The sequence below is a fragment of the Prosopis cineraria genome, unplaced genomic scaffold (assembly GCF_029017545.1).
Source record: "Prosopis cineraria cultivar Desert tree isolate PC_DT_omini unplaced genomic scaffold, ASM2901754v1 PC3, whole genome shotgun sequence".
Lineage (NCBI taxonomy): Eukaryota > Viridiplantae > Streptophyta > Magnoliopsida > Fabales > Fabaceae > Prosopis > Prosopis cineraria.
In genome coordinates, this window is record NW_026555334.1 from 24,809,738 (window position 1) to 24,815,369 (window position 5,632).

General features: G+C 33.3%; 1 pseudogene; it reads right to left on the bottom strand.

Moving 5' to 3' along the window:
• Positions 1–554: 554 nt before the first annotated feature.
• Positions 555–1,418, bottom strand: LOC129305462 (protein DOG1-like 4; annotated as a pseudogene).
• Between the last annotated feature and the right edge of the window lie 4,214 nt (positions 1,419–5,632).

Sequence of the window (5,632 nt, forward strand, 5' to 3'; positions counted from 1 at the left end):
ATCTATTTTCTTACGTGTTTGTATCTTACAGAGATGAGAATTATAATGACATCGTGTCTCCTCAGTAACGTCAACATGCATGCATTCGTCATTTTTTTGTGCAAATCCTTTAAACGTCGGATGGTTTTGAATCTTATGGTGCAACAGCTTGACAGAGACTTCCACGCTGGTCAATATTCAACCCACCTGCTTTCTGTTCTATTAAGTCACAGAGCCAGTATTTGGTTTGATATAGATTGAGAACCTGGCATGGAGATTCATTCTTTCTTCTTTTTCTAGCTAACAGCGATTCTGCACACTTACGGCTTTATCCAATCACTGATTATTACTTAGCATCATCCAAGTTTTGATTTCATTGAAATTTTAATTAGAATAGACTGTTTCCTGATGTACGATATTCCTGCCTTTTTAGTGTAGCTTCTAATTATTATTTCTATTTTGAGTATTTATATCGCTAACTGATAAAAAACCAGCAAAATCAGATCGAGAGAAATTAATTAGCTGAAACAAGCTAAAGCCTCCAGATTTACAATTGATTTGCAAGTGCATAAGGATCACTTTTCCTGGATATTCAGTTTGGGTGGAGCCATGTCGGTGTTGATCCCACATTGCCTGAGACGAAGATACAGAGAAAGGGTTGCGGCCAAGAACTGCACACACTGCAATGGCGTCAGAATATCCAATATCCCCTTCAGTGTCTTGAGCCTCACGCAATCCGCGGCCTTCATCACCTTCTCCAGCCCACCCATAACCCCCTTCAAGGCAACCTCCACCAGCCCGTCAGCCACGCTGTCACGGCAGCGGCGGCTCGACAGTTTCACCAGCTCTGCCATTTTCGGTCAGCTATGGCCACCTGCAGCCTCTCCGTCTCTCTCTCTACCTTCTCCTCCTCCACGCATATCTTCATCCTCAGCTCCTCTATCCTCCTCCGCTGCTCCTCCGTCACGGCGGCCAACGCGGTGCTGGGCTTCCTGATCAAAGAGCCGAGGAGGCGGAAGGCGGAGGAGGGCTTCCATCCGGTGAGCCAGGAGGAGTAAGCATTCTCCAAAGGAGTGAACCAGGTAGGGGAGAAGAAGGGGAGAACGTCGTGGCGAGCGGAGGACCATTTGAGAGTGTAGTATTCCTTGAGGAGGGTGGTGACTGTGGAGACCAAAGCTTGCAGGTCTTGGTCGCTCTTCTGCACCTGCTGGACGTCCACCTGCCGAAGATGATGAAGGATGTCTTGAAGCTTGAGAAGCCAGTTACAGTAGAAGTCAGAGAATCCATGGTCGACGTCGTCCTGCGTTTTCATGCTGTGTGAAACAGATGCAATGAGTTTGTGTTTGTCTAATAATTATGAAAAGAGATTTAAGATTAGGGTATGAAGAGGGAAGAGGCGAGGTGTGATGAAGGAGAGAGACCAGATGGAGAGAGGAGGAGAGGCCACGCTATGAATGAGTGTGGATTCCGCGCGGCAGTTGTCTTTCTTCTGCTTTCACTTTCAGACTAATCACACACTCATGCATATATATATATGACTTTATAATATATGGTAAAAATATTGAGATATTTTCAATGGATGCATGCATTCCATATTTCGCTCTTAATTCCTTACTCTGAACTAGTCTGATGGTTGATATACCAGGTGGTTTAAGATTATGATTTGAGAGGGAGGAGAGTGATGATGAACACACACACACACAAAATATAGGCAGGCATGAACAAAATCGAATAAAATTAAAAATTGAATCAAATCAAAACAAATTTTATCCATTTAATTCGGTTTATTTAATTTCAATTTAGCTTTTTTTTAACAAAAATTTTGGTTGAGTGGTAATTTGAAAATTCTTAAATCAAATAAATCAAATCGATCAAATTATATATATTTCTCTTTTCATAATTTTAAAAATGTGAATTATGGGTGAGCAGTAGTAGCATTTTTTTTGTTTAATATGATGTTCTAATTTTTTATTTTTATAATTTAGTTTTTAATGTAATAGTGTTAAGTTTTATTAATTTTTTCATAAATTATGGTGTAAGATTGTTATTTTTTTGTTGGGCCTTCAACCTCAAGAAAAAAAATTAGATAGAAGAATATAGAAATAATTAGATTTCATAAACTCTAATCAAAATCTATGAACCGAATAGATTGATCGAATCAAACAATTATAATTTGATTTGATTTTAGGATCATGTATTTTGATTTGATTCAATCCAAATTTTAATATAATTTGGTCGATCAATTTTAGAGAAATTGATACTGAACTGACCAAATGCTCACCCCCTAAATATAGGTATAAACAACATTGTAAATACAAATTTGGCTTAATTGGGATGTATTATATATACTATATTTAGCATGAAAAGATGGGTATATATGGATGGGTCATTTTATTTTTAGAGATGTCTTGCCGCTCAATTCTGAGATCAACTTTTATTCACTTCCATTCTGAATTCATTTACAACTTAACTGTTAACTTTTAGAAAGTACTTTGGACATTTTTTAAAAGTTAAAAATTATTTGGAAATAAAAAATGTGATGAAAATACTTTTATTAATGTATTTGGAGAAAGTTATTGAATGTGAATTTACTCAATTTGATTTCCCTTAAACTTTGAAATGTGCTTTTCAAATGTGATCTATTAATTTTTAATATAACCATGCTACCCTTTTTTTATATAAAAAAATTACAGGTAATTTTTTGACAAATCACATTTATAAATAACCAAACACACACTTATTATATACAAATGTGGGTTAAAATATGAACTTGCCAATTTTCTTATTTGGTAGATTTAAAATTGTAAATGGGAGTTAAGCTGTATCTACTTTTATAAATATTAATAATACCCTTATTATGTTTTAATTTTTTCCAATATTAAACTATACATTTTTTATTCTTATTATTTAAAATATTAAATTTTATGTTATTTTAAATTTTTTATATTTTTTAAATATTTCTAGTATATTATATTTATATAACAAAAATTATCAATTATCAAAAATTAATATTCTTTTTTACCATTACATATTTAAAAGTATATCTCAAAAGTAAGAATTATAATTAATTTAAATAATTTTTCATTTATCAAACTTACTTTTAAAAAAATATATTTAAATATAAATTTTGTTACACCAATTAATTTTTATTAAAATGGTTTATGTTAAATAAATTTTTAATAAATTAAAAACTACACACAAACTATGTTTCCTTGCTTTCCTCGATTCCACATCCACATAGATGTCTGTGTTGAATTATGTCGATCGTGAAACGTATGTACAGATTGTATGACCAACATACGAGGCAGGTGCTGGCGGCGTAAATAAACAAGAGAATTACTCTCTCTCTCTCTCTCTCTCTCTCTCTCTCTATATATATATAATTCCTGTTTGAATGGTGGAAATGATTTTGATGAGAATAAAAATAAATATAGAACTGAATATGAAGTTTTAAAATATGTTTGGTTTATTTATGAAATTGAGATATTATTTTTATTATTATTAATCTTAAAAACATGAAAAGACTAAAATACTCCCATCTCAAAAAAATATGCCCCATCATAGTTCAAAAATTTCATCATCCAAAAAAAAAAGCTCCTACCCAGATTCAAGAAGGAACCACCATGAAGCACCTTCACTGGACTTTCGCGGGAAAAGAAGAAGAAGATCGAAAGATGTTACTGTGCTAAAGAAGCTCAAGCTCTAGCTCGAAGAAGATTGTTGCTGGAACCATGTTGTTGGCTTTATCATCCTTTTTCTTCGATCGCATAGGTAGCCTTAATCATCGCCACTGCCCTGAAAAAGAAGACCTACTATTAGCAGTAGAGATCGTGAAATTGCTGGAGGTCACTGGTTCATCCTTACGATTTGTAGAGAAGGCCGCCGTCATTCAATTCGATGGATGAGAAGACAAAGAGACAGGTGAAATCAATGAGGGAGGAGGTCGTCAATGTTGGTGAAGGGAACAGCACGAGCAATGGTGGTTGAGGAGCAGAGGTCAGAGATCGAACGTCGAAGGTCAGTCTTCATTATGCTGAGTCACTGTTGTTCAAGAGAAGGTGAGAATGGAAGAGAGAGAGGAAGGGTAAAAAATAAAAAAAGGGATCTAGAATTACAAAACTGAGTTTTTTTAATGGAACTCAAATCCATCAAAATATATGGAAATGATTTCCATGTGGAAGCCAAATCCAACCTCATTTTAACAAACCAAACATAAAAAAATTTCAATTTCAATTCCATATCCATTTCCACCCTCTCAATTCCATCATACCAAATGAGCCCTAAATTTTTCATAAGTTGCTGACGTTCTAATGAGGGAGAATCGCACTATAGATCCTAAGATAATAAAAAATTTCGCTTCAAATCCAATACATTTTGATATTGCAATGCAAGTCCAAGGGCCCTTGTTGTACTTTTTTTAAGATTAAATTACAATTTTGCACTTTATGTGATTTGAAAACTTAGATTATGTAAACACAATATCCATAAGGCACAACACGATATTCATGGATGCACAATACGATGTCTTTATGTGTCTAGTTGATTTGTAGGTTAAAATATACATCATATAGAGCACGTATAACACAATGTTTATGGATGCATAAGAAAATATTCATGAATTCTCAACACAATGTCCATGCATGTCTAATTGATCTATAAGTTAATTAAAATAAAGTCACGTAAAGCATGTATAACACAATGTCTATAAATACACAATACAATGTTTATAGATACAAAGCACAATATTCATGAATTCTCAATACAATATTCATGTGCATTCACGTATAGATATTTAGTTGAGAATGCAAGAATATTGTGTTGTATATTGTATGCATCATTCATACATTTTATTAAATCTGCTAATCAATTAAATATCTATGGATGTGTTGTGTATTATATATATTATATTGTGCATGATTTAAATTTTCAAATCATATAAAATAAAATTATATTTTTGCCTCTGAAAAAATTATAATAATACTTTTGAGCCTGCAGTGCAGTTTTTTACTCTTTTGAAACCTGCAACGTAAATCTCCCTTCTAATAATCAAGAGAGTTAGAGTACACCCTTTGCTTGTAGTGTAGAGGTACAAGTAACAAATGTCCACATTGCGGTGCTGAGTTTTTGTGACGTGTCTCTTTTCCACTACTTGTATTCGGCGTGGATTCCTGACTTGAAGGACAGTACAGCTAGCAAAAGGCGGACACCATATTCAACTCAAGATATAAATGCTTTCAGAAAAAAATAAATAAATGGTTAATATTCCAAGTCGCCATTTCTGATTTATCAACAAACTCAGCTAATTATTTGAGCTGTGATGATTTGGATGTTGTTTCTTATATTAAAATATAAATGGAGTACAAATGAGCGTAATTATATATTCTCCAAATTACATTGGAAGGTTTTGAAGGGGCGGTCCAGATGGATGCATAAAAAAGCTAATTAAAAATGATGAAATCCCTCCTTTTCTTGAATTAAAAATTATTAATTTTATAAAAAAATGAAAAAAAATCATTAAAATACTTTCCCTTCTTTTTATTATAATTTCATATTTCACCCCTTACTTCCCTTCTCTTTCATTGAACCAAACAAACAAAAGAAAAAAAGAATGACACGCCAAATACTCCTTCTTGTTTTATTTATAGAGCATAGA